General features: G+C 46.1%; 1 protein-coding gene and 3 non-coding genes across 4 annotated transcripts in view; 2 read left to right on the top strand and 2 right to left on the bottom strand.

Moving 5' to 3' along the window:
- The window catches only part of LOC126267308 (JNK-interacting protein 1), a 330,701-nt gene that overhangs the window by 193,464 nt on the left and 122,675 nt on the right, over positions 1-14,562 (bottom strand). The window lies entirely within an intron of this gene.
- Trnas-cga (transfer RNA serine (anticodon CGA)) lies at positions 7,772-7,846 on the bottom strand. Its single transcript has one exon. It is a non-coding gene; the product is annotated as a tRNA-Ser (tRNA).
- Trnas-cga (transfer RNA serine (anticodon CGA)) lies at positions 7,979-8,053 on the top strand. The gene has a single exon. It is a non-coding gene; the product is annotated as a tRNA-Ser (tRNA).
- Positions 8,570-8,644, top strand: Trnas-cga (transfer RNA serine (anticodon CGA)). The gene has a single exon. It is a non-coding gene; the product is annotated as a tRNA-Ser (tRNA).

Below are 14,562 nucleotides of genomic sequence, written 5' to 3'. Positions count from 1 at the left end.
CGACAACGCTAAGCTGAATGTTCAACTCGGTGCACTGCGTTCTCCAATAAGGTTTGCGTCACTTACATCTTGATACTGTCGGTATTCTTGCTGAGTGGTATTGAGTGTCCAGGGTAGTTTTCCACTGCGTACACGAGGACGATGTGTTGCTTGTCACTTGCTTCTGGACAGCTGTTGGCTCGCTCCGGCTTGGCTCTTTCTCGATGTACTGCAGAGGCGTATGTACACTGATAGCCTAAACATTATGACAATTGCCGCCTACAGTGGTGTTGCGAGCACATGACGCGGTAAGGTAAGTGTCTAGGTGGAGCAGAGACGAATGGGGAACAGTTCTAGGAATTGTACGGGCAGCAAATGTGGAAATCCACCGACGTAAGCAGTCTGGACAGAGGGCAGATGGTTACGGCCCAGCGTCCAGTATCCCGGAAACAACGACGATGGCCGGCAGTGCGCTGGCTACTGTTGTGAGCATGTATGGAAAGTGGTTCAAGAGCGGTGAATACATGGGGGGGGGGGGGGGGGGGGGCGACATGGCATCGGATGCCCACGCCTCCATCTCAGGCTTGCAGGCTCTGTAAAGCACGGTAGCCGGCTATTTGTGGCAGATCTAGCGATAGAGTGCAATGCCGGGGCAAACACCAATGCCAATGTAATCTTCATCATTTTTCTGTAACACCACATTTCAAGAGATTATATTGTCTTCTAGTCTTTACAGTTCACCCTCCATATTTCACTTCAGTACAAGGGTACACTCCAGAGAAACGTCTCCATAATAGATTTCCTAAGACTTGTGTTATGTATGATGTCCATAAAGTTCTGTTTTTCGTGAACACTTTCCATGCTGGTAACTGTCCGCATGTTATATACCCACTACTTCCACCAGTTAGCAAAACTCAGCTTCTCCTTTCAGTGCTCCGTTTCCTAACCTAATTCTCTCTGCATCACTTGTCTTATATCAACTGCATATTGTATAAAATCATCATACGATTAAATAAATCTGCATCGCCTGATACGATTCATCTTAATTCAATTACTCTTGTTTTACTTTTATTGATTTCATCTTATGAACTCTTTTTAAGACATTATCTGTTCCAGTAAATTGATTTTCCTCGTCATTTGGCTTTATGCTATCTCCATCGCCCAGTGAACTTTATTTCATATGTATCTTGTTATATGTTTGAACTGAGGTACACAGAATGTGGACATTTATTGGGAACGTTCCATTTTCAATATTTCATGCAAATTTGCGCAACGCCATACACCGCGTCTAGTGATGTTATAACGTTGCTTATGTAAAGTTAGCTTTACACTCTCGGGAGAATGAACGAGGGTTAGTCCTTGGAGTGAAAATTGGCAATTGAAAGACACTATTCGAGGAACTTCTTTTTGAGGTTGGGTATGAGACTTACTGGAAAAAAATGTATTAACGAGATTGATATTAGTACTGCACTGTATTTTTGGCGGCCATTGTACGAGAAATTGTAGCTTAATGAAATACGTCCAAAGAGGGCACGTCTACGATAACAACTCTGAAGGGAGTTATTAGGGATAGTGAACTGTTAATGCTGAGTCGCAGGTAGGCACAAATACAGCCTTCGTCAGAATTAGACGACAAACACACACATACACACTCACATGACTGTACTCGGCATGTGTGTGTTTGCCGTCAAATTCTGACGAAGGCCTTACTGGCTGTATTTGTGAGTCTTTTTGCTGTGACTATCTGCGACTCAGCATCTCCGCTATATGGTGAGTGGCAACTTTCCTCTTCACATCAAAAGTATCCGGCCCTCCTGATTTCGGTTTTCCGTAATTTCCCTAAATCGCTCCAGGCAAATGCCGCGATGGTTCCTTTGAAAGGGCACGGCCGAGTTCCTTCCCCGTCCTTACCTAATCCGATGAGACCGATGACTTCGCTGTTTGGTCTCTTCCCCCAAACAACCCAACCCCAAACGTATCCGGACATCTGGCTGAAAATGTGAAAATGATAAGTTCGTGGCGTCCTCCATCGGTTACGTAAGAATTCAATATGGTGTTGGCCCATCCTTACCCTAGATGACAGCTTGCGCTCTCGCACGCATACGTTCAGTCAGCTGCTGGAACGTTTATTGGGGAATGGCAGCCCATTTTTCACGGAGTGCTGCACTGAGGAGAGGTATCGATGTCGGACATTAAGGCCTGGCACGAAGTTGGCGTTCCAAAAAGTCCCAAAGGTGTTCTATAGAATTCAGGTCAGGACTCTGTGCAGGCCAGTCAAGTACAGGGATGTTATTGTCGTGTAACCACTCCGCCACAGCCCGTGCGTTATGAACAGGTGCTCGATCGTGTTGAAAGATGCAATCAAATGGTTCAAATGGCTCTAAGCAAAAAAATGTTCAGATGTGTGTGAAATCTTATGGGACTTAACTGCTAAGGTCATCAGTCCCTAAGCTTACACACTACTTAAACTAAATTATCCTAAGGACAAACACACACATCCATGCCCGAAGGAGGACTATAACCTCTGCCGGGACCAGCCGCACGTTCTACGACTGCAGCGCCCTAGACCGCTGGGCTAATCCCGCGCGGCTGGCTCTAAGCACAATGGGACTTAACAACCGAGGTCATCAGTCCCCTAGACTTACAACTACTTAAACCTAACTAACCTAAGGACATCACACACATCCATGGCCGAGGCAGGATTCGAAACTGCGACCGTAGCAACAGCGCGGTTCGAGACTGAAGCGCCTAGAACTGCTCGGTCACAATGGCCGGCGAAAGATGCAATCGCCATCCCGAATTGCTCTTAAACAGTCGGAAGCAAGAAGGTGCTTGAAACATCAATGTAGGCCTGTGCTGTGTTAGTGCCACGCAAAACAACAAGGGGTGCAAGCCCCCTCCATGAAAAACACGTCCACACCATAACACCTACGCCTTGGAATTTTACTGTTGGCACTACACACGCTGGCAGATGAGGTTCACCGGGGATTCTCCATACCCACATCCAGCCATCGGATCGCCACAATGTGTACCGTGATTCGTCACACCACACAACGTTTTTCCACTGTCCAATCGTCCAATGTTTACGCTGCTTACAACAAGCGAGGCGTCGTTTAGCATTTACCGGAGTGATGTGTGGCTTATGAGCAGCCGCTCGACCATGAAAACCAAGTTTTCTCACCTCCCACCAAACTGCCATAGTACTTGCAGTGGATCCTCATGCAGTCTGGAATTGCTGTGTGATGGTCTGGATAGATGTCTGCTTATTACACATTAGGACCCTCTTCAACTGTCGCCGGCTCTGTTGGTCAACAGACAAGGTCGGCCTGTACGTTTTTGTGCTGTACGTGTCCCATCATGTTTTCACTTCACTCGGAAACAGTGGACCTTGGGATGTTTAGGAGTGTGGAAATCTCACGTACGGAGGTATGGCACAAGTGACACCCTATCACCTGACTACGTTCCAAGTCCGAGAGTTCCCGGTGCCCCATTCTGTTCTCTTACGGTATCTACTGACTACTGAGGTCGCTGATATGGAGTACTTGGCAGTAGGTGGCAGAACAATGCAGCCAATATGAAAAACGTGTGTTTTTGTAAGTGTCCGGATGCTTTTGATCACATAGTGTATATCGCACGTCTAACGAAAGTTTCTTATACTTCCTTAACCCCATATTTAATCCTCAACAGACTTTGTCACCCGAATTTACATGGATGAGTGAAGGATGATGTGTTAGTCGAATTCTGCTCCATGATCCTTGCGATTTTGCGTGATTTTATAATTAACGTACAATATATTTAAAACCCGTTCTCCCTGCACACACTGCTCCATACTGTCACAGATGTACAGACTCTGTTTCTTCATCAAGACGCAGCTATTAAATCCAAAGATCAGCACTTCGCTAATAAACAGTCTTAGCGCAGTTTCAGCCATTACGCAGTGTAGATATGCAATATGCAGTGCTTCAAATGGTTCAGATGGCTCTAAGCACTATGGGACTTAACATCTGAGGTCATCAGTCCCCTAGACTTAGAACTCCTTAAACCTAACTAACCTAAGGACATCACACACATCAATGCCCGAGGGAGGATTCGAACCTGCGACCGTAGCAGCGGCGCGGTTCCGGACTGAATCGCCTAGAACCGCTCGGCCACAGCGGCCGGCTATCCAGTGTTGATGGATTCAGAATTACCAAGGTAAAAGTTATCAATTATATACGTAATTTTCAGAAAGAAATTCATTGAGCGTTTCTGATACAGACAAGATAGAATTTCTTGTCACTCACTTAGGGTAAGAGAGAATTTTCTCTTGACAAATTGGTTCAAGAATTGTTAACTGAAAATTATCTGTTTGATTAAGAATGTTACAGTGAAAAGCGGAGAACGCTCTTTATCAGTTTTCGTCAGAAACAATAAAATTATTTTGTGAGGTGAAAGTATTTCCTAAAACACAGTTTTTAACACATACAAGGTTAGTAAATCTGCTTCTGATAATTTCAGATTATTCACACTTACAAAATACTTTCTTGTATTACATTATTGTAATTGCTGCGTGGCATGTATAGATACAATACAATAAAAATCTACAAACCTCAAAACCTTTAATTCTTCCTCCTGAACTTTGATTACGTCTCCAAATTCCTCCTAGGTTTCCTTTACTGTTCAGTGTGTAGTGTGCATAACGTTAGCGATAACGTACAACCCTGTCTCAGTCCTATCCCAAGAACTGCTTCTCCTTCATGTCCTTCGACTCCTGTAACTGCAGTCTTCTGTTGGTAGAGATTGCTTCATTTGACAAGGTCATCTTAGTGGATGCGCTGCGCACTACAGAGCTCGCAAGTAAACGAAAGCTGGCGCTTAAACCGTAAGCTCAGTTGCAGCTCTTTGGAGGGTCCTCCGCTCTGCCAAGTTGTCAGTGAGCATGCGCCGGTGTGTTGCTAAGCGACAGGTGCTCGTTAGTGACATACACGCGTGCGTGACGCCGACTTTCGTGGGAGCGCTGGAGCACTCCGCCTGAAGACAAAAGACGCGTGCAAGGTCGCCTCCGGCAAGCGTTTGGCACTGCACGGCGCCGTCCTAGCTGGCGGAGCGAAAGCGGCGGCGAGGGTGAGCGGAGGTGCAACATCATTAGTGACCTCTCGGCAGGTCTCGTTTACCGCTGCACAGAGCCAACTCAGAAGCGCCTTTCCTGGACTGGTGTAGCACGCGTAAGGAGATTACTAACTTTGCCATTAGCGTTCTTTGGAACTGTGAACTACTGACGCCTGAAGTGATTATTACGATGATTATAGTCTGACACGTGAAATGATTGTGCTTAACCTACCTGGTTGACACTGTTGGCTGAATGTGAGCACTATAACGGAACTGCTTCGGAAAATTTTTTATTTTCTTAGTTTAAAGTTTTACTAATATAAAAAAGATCCATATCATTGTTAAATAAATAGAGCCATTTCCGAAACAAAGCATTTTTCAAAGTATTTTCTGATTTGTTACGTCTCTTGTTCTCCGTTCGCAGCCTTTTTGTTTTGTTGGTGTTCCTTTTTCCAGAGGCGTGCAGTTCTTTGACAGTGGCTGTTTAGTGTACAGTTGATTCCGCCAGGTACTAGTTAGCTATGGGACAAGACACACTACATCTGCAGAACATTTAAGAGAAATGAATCGCAAGCCACCTAAGAGAAAGGCATGAAAATAATAATAATGAAAGCCACTTGCTGACTTTCAAAGAAAATTATCACACATACGGAACAAAGGCAGAAAAGAAAGAACTACTAAATGACCAGGTAAATAAGACTAACCACTTACTGACTACACCAGTTGTTTATGTAATATGCAAGTATCACAATAGATGATCACTAATACCATTCACCTACTAAATAATAAAAAATGCTGCCCCCCCCCCCTCCCACACACACGCACTTGCATCAACACACAAACAGTCAGAAAAAAAGTGAAATAAAAAATCCGGGAAAGCAGGAAACACAAAAGCATATGAGACACTAGACATCGGAAATGTCTGTCGAAATTTTGTTACGAAACCACAGGGGCTACACGTAAGAGTGGAATTTTTCAATCCGTTTTCCACACGAGGAAAGACTGCATAGTTTTCAAATAATGAATTACACGTTTTACTGTTCTTTCCAATTTACTGTATAAAACGTCAACGAACTATTTTTAAATATATAACCAATACTTGAAAACGGAAAAATCATGTAATATTCCGGGACACCCATGGGAGATGCCTTGTCAAAGAGACAAAACGCGCCTCAGCGCACTAATAAAATAAAAAATTGATAAGCAGCGTGCAAAGCTGTTTATCTTCAAACTACCGCAATTTATATACAGATGCTGTTAACAATGGTCACCACAAGAAACTTGTTACTACATTGCTACTCGTGGGTTGCGTCTACAGACACGCTTAATCTGTCCTACTTCTAGTACATATCTAACTTATGTATACCAGTGGTTAAGTATTTTTTCTCGTTTTCGTTTTGATTAGGTTCCCTCTCACAATCAATTTCACATTTTCAATATACTTAATCGCATGTTTCCAGTTTAAGAATTACCATCTTTCTACAGTGTGCGTAAAACTTAAGGACGAAAGGAACTTCCGCATGAAAGAAACACACAAACTTTTTCTCACACGGCGAATCCCGCAAACATTCGGCTCGCTAGCCGCGTGGGCAGAGTTACACAGCGGTTCCCAGGAAAACTTATACGACAACAAAATAAAGACTCCAGTGACGAGGAGGACAAACAAAGTGAAACACAGGCTGCCAAGCGCACTGGGGGAGGAATGAAACGCCCTACCTTATCAAGCTTGTGGTTAGCGTGTATGCACACTGTAGAGCATGCACTGCTGTTCGTAGTGATGGCACACTGTATCGAGAGACATGCCTCGCCTTTTGTAGCGTCTAGGGTACCATCATGAGTCTCTGTGACTTCAGTGTCATTATTGCTTTTTAAAGGAAATGTCATTCCTGTTCGTCTTATTGCGTATTCTAAACTTAGCTTTCAAAAACTCGTTTACGGTAGAGAACTGCAGCACCGTTCCTCCTTTCAATTATGGAACAAATTCAAGGATGGCTGACATAGTGTTTAGTGTATCTGGGATTGTAAAACAGTTAAGATCCTTAGACGCCACGAAGGCATCTGGTCCAGGCGGTATCCCCGTAAGATTTTATGTTGACTATGCTACAAATATAGTACCTTTATTATCCATCATCTATCAGAGATCACTGCAACAGCGGAACGTTCCACGGGACTGGAAGAAGGCCCAGCTCATAGTAATCTATAAAAAGGGTAGACAATCGGATGCACATAATTTCTGGCCAATTTCACTGTCATCCATTTGTTGTAGAATCATGGAACATATTTTGTGTTCAGACATAATGACCTTTCTAGACTCTGAGAAGCTCATCTGCAGAAACCAGCACGGTTTTAGGAAATAGCGGTCATGCGAGACACAGCTGGCCCTCTTTGTGCATGACCTACAACAGGCTCTGGATACCGGCTCCCAGGTTGATACCATATTTCTCGACTTTCGAAAGGCGTTCGACACAGTTCCGCACTGTCGCTTGCTCCAAAAAGTGCGCGCTTACGGCCTATCCGACGACATACGCGGTTGGACGGATAGTATTCAAACAGACAGGGAGCAGTACGTTCTCCTGAACGGGGTGACTTCAGCAGAAACAAGCGTAACTTCAGGTGTGGCCCAGGGCAGTGTAATAGGTCCTCTGCTTTTTAGGATTTACATAAACGATCTGGTTGATGAAACTTCCTGGCAGATTAAAACTGTGTGCCCGACCGAGACTCGAACTCGGGACCTTTGCCTTTCGCGGGCAAGTGCTCTACCAACTGAGCTACCGAAGCACGACTCACGTCCGGTACTCACAGCTTTACTTCTGCCAGTATCCGTCTCCTACCTTCCAAACTTTACAGAAGCTCTTCTACGAACCATGCAGATACTGGCAGAAGTAAAGCTGTGAGTACCGGACGTGAGTCGTGCTTCGGTAGCTCAGTTGGTAGAGCACTTGCCCGCGAAAGGCAAAGGTCCCGAGTTCGAGTCTCGGTCGGGCACACAGTTTTAATCTGCCAGGAAGTTTCATATCAGCGCACACTCCGCTGCAGAGTGAAAATCTCATTCTGGAAACATCCCCCAGGCTGTGGCTAAGCCATGTCTCCGCAGTATCCTTTCTTTCAGGAGTGCTAGTTCTGCATGGTTCGCAGAAGAGCTTCTGGGAGGTAGGAGACGGATACTGGCAGAAGTAAAGCTGTGAGTACCGGACGTGAGTCGTGCTTCGGTAGCTCAGTTGGTAGAGCACTTGCCTGCGAAAGGCAGAGGTCCCGAGTTCGAGTCTCGGTCGGGCACACAGTTTTAATCTGCCAGGAAGTTTCATATCAGCGCACACTCCGCTGCAGAGTGAAAATCTCATTCTGGAAACATCCCCCAGGCTGTGGCTAAGCCATGTCTCCGCAGTATCCTTTCTTTCAGGAGTGCTAGTTCTGCATGGTTCGCAGAAGAGCTTCTGTAAAGTTTGGAAGGTAGGAGACGGATACTGGCAGAAGTAAAGCTGTGAGTACCTGCCGTGAGTCGTGCTTCGGTAGCTCAGTTGGTAGAGCACTTGCCCGCGAAAGGCAAAGGTCCCGAGTTCGAGTCTCGGTCGGGCACACAGTTTTAATCTGCCAGGAAGTTTCATATCAGCGCACACTCCGCTGCAGAGTGAAAATCTCATTCTGGGATCTGGTTGATGGTATTGACAGCGGCATTAGACTGTATGCTGATGATGCTATAGTCTACAGGAAAGTAGTAGCACACGGAAGTTGTGAACAAATCAATGAGGATTTGCAGGAAATAAATGCCTGGTGTGATGATTGGCAGTTATCTGTTAATATTAGAAAGTGTAACAAGGTGAAAATCCTCATTAATGTACGAGTACAAAATAAATGTCCAGTCTTTAGAAGCGGTAACATCCGTCAAGTATCTGGGTGTGACTATTCGAAATGATCTCATATGGAATGATCAGACTCCACAAGTAACGGCCAGGCGAACTCTAGATTGAGGTTTTTTGGTAGAATCCTGAAGCGATGCAGTCCTTCAGCAAAGGAAATAGCTTACAATAAGTTAGTTCGTCCAGTCTTAGAGTATTGTTCGTCTGTATGGGACCCTCGCCAGTTGGATCTGATCCAAGAGATTGAGAAGGTCCAAAGAAGAGCGGCAGGATTCGTGACTGGTACATTTAGCCATCGCGAGAGCGTTACAAATCTCATGGAAAGTATGAAGGGGGGCACACTTGCAGATAGACGGCGCGCTAAGCTGACGGGGCTGCTCACTAAATTCCGGAATCCGATCTTCGATGAGGATGTAGAGCATACAGAGGGGTCCAAAAAAATGTATCCACCGTTGAAAAATCCATAACTGGCAAACTGATGACGGAGTTGTCTCATTTTTGGTGAAAGTGTAGCTTAAAGTCCAACTTAAAGATATCACTTTAGGTGTTCGAAACCATTAACATCCACACACAAACGACGTCGCCGAACTGCAGCACCAACTACTAACTGCAACGTGTTCAGTTGGATATTTGCACATGAATGTACGATGGATTCTTGAAGTCAATTGCGTTGCTTTTGTCAATAAACGACGTCGTTTAATGTTCCCCACAGGTAAAAGTCCATAGGAGTTAGGTCTGGGGAACGTGATGGATACTCCACAGTATCTCGACAGCATGTCCATCTTCCACTGGCTCAGATACATCTGCGGTGTACCTTCAGAAGCTTCAGACATCCATTTTACCTGCCATCCGAGACTTCTATGGAGACGGAAGAGTTTACTTTGAACAAGATGGTGCCCCAGTCCACTACCAACAGCGTGTTAGGGCGTATCTCGAAGAAAATCTACCAAAAAGATGGACAGGCCGCAGAGGTGCTGTGGAGTATCCACCACGTTCCCCAGACCTAACTCCTCTGGACTTTTACCTATGGGGAACACTAAAGGACGTCGTTTATAGACAAAAGACACACACATTGGATGAACTTCGAGAATCCATCGTACATTCATGAGCAAATACCCAACTGAACACATTGCAGTCAGTAGTTCGTGCTGCAGTTCGGCTGCACCGTTTGTGTGTGGATGTTAATGGTGACCATTTCGAACACCTACACTGATATCTTTAAGTTGGACTTTAAGCTACACTTTCTCCAAAAATGAGACAACTCCATCATCAGTTTGCCAGTTATGGACTTTTAAACAGTGGGTACATTTTTTTGGAGCTCTCTGTATATTACACTCCTGGAAATTGAAATAAGAACACCGTGAATTCATTGTCCCAGGAAGGGGAAACTTTATTGACACATTCCTGGGGTCAGATACATCACATGATCACACTGACAGAACCACAGGCACATAGACACAGGCAACAGAGCATGCACAATGTCGGCACTACTACAGTGTATATCCACCTTTCGCAGCAATGCAGGCTGCTATTCTCCCATGGAGACGATCGTAGAGATGTTGGATGTAGTCCTGTGGAACGGCTTTCCATGCCATTTCCACTTGGCGCCTCAGTTGGACCAGCGTTCGTGCTGGACGTGCAGACCGCGTGAGACGACGCTTCATCCAGTCCCAAACATACTCAATGGGGGACAGATCCGGAGATCTTGCTGGCCAGGGTAGTTGACTTACACCTTTTAGAGCACGTTGGGTGGCACGGGATACATTCGGACGTGCATTGTCCTGTTGGAACAGCAAGTTCCCTAGCCGGTCTAGGAATGGTAGAACGATGGGTTCGATGACGGTTTGGATGTACCGTGCACTATTCAGTGTCCCCTCGACGATCACCAGAGGTGTACGGCCAGTGTAGGAGATCGCTCCCCACACTATGATGCCGGGTGTTGGCCCTGTGTGCCTCGGTCGTATGCAGTCCTGATTGTGGCAATCACCTGAACGGCGCCAAACACGCATACGACCATCATTGGCACCAAGGCAGAAGCGACTCTCATCGCTGAAGACGACACGACTCCATTCGTCCCTCCATTCACGCCCTTCGCGACGCCACTGGAAGCGGGCTGCACGATGTTGGGGCGTGAGCGGAAGACGGCCTAACGGTGTGCGGGACCGTAACCCAGCTTCATGGAGACGGTTGCGAATGGTCCTCGCCGATACCCCAGGAGCAACAGTGTCCCTAATTTGCTGGGAAGTGGCGGTGCGGTCCCCTACGGCACTGCGTAGGATCCTACGGTCTTGGCGTGCATCCGTGCGTCGCTGCGGTCCGGTCCCAGGTCGACGGGCACGTGCACCTTCCGCCGACCACTGGCGACAACATCGATGTACTGTGGAGACGTCACGCCCCACGTGTTGAGCAATTCGGCGGTACGTCCACCCGGCCTCCCGCATGCCCACTATACCCCTCGCTCAAAGTCCGTCAACTGCACATACGGTTCACGTCCACGCTGTCGCGGCATGCTACCAGTGTTAAAGACTGCGATGGAGCTCGGTATGCCACGGCAAACTGGCTGACACTGACGGCGGCGGTGCACAAATGCTGCGCAGCTAGCGCCATTCGACGGCCAACACCGCGGTTCCTGGTGTGTCCGCTGTGCCGTGCGTGTGATCATTGCTTGTACAGCCCTCTCGCAGTGTCCGGAGCAAGTATGGTGGGTCTGTCACACCGCTGTCAATGTGTTCTTTTTTCCATTTCCAGGAGTGTATTATCACCAACTTTCAAATCGCGCCATGAGCACCACTCAGAGATAAGGGAAATTAGAGCTCACACTGAGGCGTTCAGACAGTCGTTTTTCCCTTGCGCGATCCGCGGGTGCAACAGACGGGGGGAAATATGACTTGGGCGCGAATTGTGCCCTCCGGCACACACCGCTTTTTGGCTAGCGAAGTATATATGTAGATGTAGATGTAGATGTAGAGTTACCTTTCTGTACTGTCCTGCAGCAGTTGTTTCTGCGTACGGTCCAAGTTTCAGAGGGAGTGACACATCATACGAAAGTTACTTTCGTTCTAAAGTTTTGCTCATCTAAAGTCCCTCATCGCGTTTTTCTCTCTGTATGTGACGGATAATATAGAACCACTGTCGAGATTTTGATACTGTCTTCATAAATAAGTTTACTCTTGAGGACGATTTGTGTATATAATTTATTAGCACTCGCGTAACGAAGTGGTAGTGGTGTGTTGGGGCTTATGGGCGCTCAACATCGAGGTCATCTGCGCCCTGACACACATTATAAGGAACGAATGTGGACAGACCTAAGAAAACCAAAGCACACACTCAAAGAAAGCAGGAAAAGAAGGAAAATGCTACTTAAGAAAGAAAAACCTAAGGAAAGGGGAAACATAGCAACAAGAATGTCACAGGAAATTGTTATTGGCGGGCCACTTACATAAAATATCGGCGAGCTTGTCACACAGTGAGCAAATTAAAGTCCTCTCCCTAAAATCTTTGTAAAAACATTTGATATGGCACAGAAGTTTATAACTTTAGCCACATTCGTCCGAGTGTCGCCTAAAAGAGATGGCAGGTCAGCTGGCAAGGCAGCCGCGGCCCGCTGGTCAGAAAATAAAACGCAATCCAATAAACGTGGCGCGCAGTGACCTGGACGCCGCAAGCACCACGCATTGGAGGATCCCCTCGCCGGAGCAGGAAGCCATGCGTCATAGGGCTGTGGCCTATTCGAAGCCGAGCGAGGAGAACCTCATCCCGTCGATGGGGCTCAAAGGAAGTACACCACACACGCGTTGTGGGCTTGACTATACGGAGCTTATTGTCAGTCACTTCCAGCCACACATCCTCCCACCGACGCATGACCCGTGAACTCAACAGCGAGGTGAGTGCGTGCAAGGGGATAGCACACTGAGATACTTGTGGGGCGAGACACGCCTCCTTGGCTGCGAGATCTGCCCTTCCATTCCCAGCAATGCCGACATGCCCCGGAACCCAGCAGAAAGCTACAACCTTCCCCAGTCGCTGTAGGGAGGAGGGCATCCTGGAGTAACGAAGTAAATCCATCAGGAACGTTTCGACTCTTCTAAAGCTGACGATGTCCACTGTTGTTGATGTGACTGCGAAGTGAAAACTCGAAGGAACAACAGAAGCTAAACCGAGAGCAGGCGTATCTCACGTATTGACGGACAGGGACCATCCAGCATTGTGGAGTGTGGTTGTAAGAAATCAAACTGAATCAGCGGGAGAAATCACTCTTGGTTCTAAGTGCCACCAGCGGTCCAGCTGGGAAAGTCACTGTGCGCAGGGAGTTCAAAATACTGATGTACATTGGTGTAGCGGCTCCTCATCAGGCAAACATTTCTGTACTCAATGCTAAGCTACGCTTGAGGTGGTGTAAAGGGAGACGCTGCTGGGAACTGGCTGTTTGGAAGCGAGTCATTTGGAGTGATCAGTCATGCTATACCCTGTGGCAATCCCACGGGAGGGTTTGGGTTTCAAAAATGCCTGGAGAACGTCACATGTAGCAGCGCCAGCGATGGAGTACGGAGGATGTGGTTTAATGGGGGTAGGGCGTCAAACGGGCCGTCTTTGAGCAGGAGAGACACCACAGGACATTTTATGTTCCATTGTCTATACTTTTACGTATAAATTCATAAAACTTTGTCAGCATGACCAGGAAGAATTCAGGATTCACAATCATAGCAGTCGAAGTTCAAAAAAATAACAAAATAATTTTTTTTTTACATGTGAAAGTTCAGCGTTTTTTTCACTTCTATTGGCTGCGTTTGTTGGTATAGGTACACGTTTCTTCATAAGTAAGAGAGATTCTTCGATGAATTTTGTACAGCATACAAACCATACTTACAGGTGTGTGAAACTCTAGAAATTATTTAATTTATGAAAAAATGATTGTGCTGTTACATTTTAAACTTCATGTTTAGAAAAAACTCAAACTTTATAGTTAATTATCTCAATTTTTTACCATAGTATTTAATAGATTTGTAAAATTCTAGAGTTTCATACACCTGTAAGTATGGTTTGTATGCTGTGCAAAATTCATCGAAAAATCTCGCTTACTTAGAAGATAAGTGTACCTATAGCAACAAATGCAGCCAGTGGTAAGTGAACAAAAGGAGAAATACAAATATAAAAAAAACTATTTTCTTTTATTTTTGAACTTTCACCACTATAAGTGTAAATCCTGAACCCTTTCTGGTCATTCTGACAAAGTTTCATGAATTTATTTTTAAAAGTAAAGACGGTGGAAATTAAAAATTCATGTGGTGTCTCTCCTGCTCCAAGTCGTCCCATCTGACGTCCTACTCCCCTTAAGTACGAGGGTAACCCCAAAAGGAAGGTCTCCTATTTTTTTATAAGTACAGAACTCTGTTTGTGTGGCAGTTGGTCACACTGTTATGAAGAGTGCTTCACGCTCTGTGTGTAAACATGCGCACGCCGCGCTGAGGCGCTCAGTCTTGGCTTGGCAGCCGTTGAGAATGGAGCTTCCGTTGGATGTTACCGCCAAGTGCGAATTGCGCGCAGTTTTTCGGTTTTTGAGCGCAAAGGGCACTGCGACGATTGAAATCCATCGCCAATTGACGGAAGTGTTTGGTGAGTCGTGCATGGATGTCAAAAA

Source organism: Schistocerca gregaria, chromosome 4, assembly GCF_023897955.1.
Source record: "Schistocerca gregaria isolate iqSchGreg1 chromosome 4, iqSchGreg1.2, whole genome shotgun sequence".
Taxonomy (NCBI): domain Eukaryota; kingdom Metazoa; phylum Arthropoda; class Insecta; order Orthoptera; family Acrididae; genus Schistocerca; species Schistocerca gregaria.
This window is presented reverse-complemented; position numbering and strand designations above follow the sequence as displayed.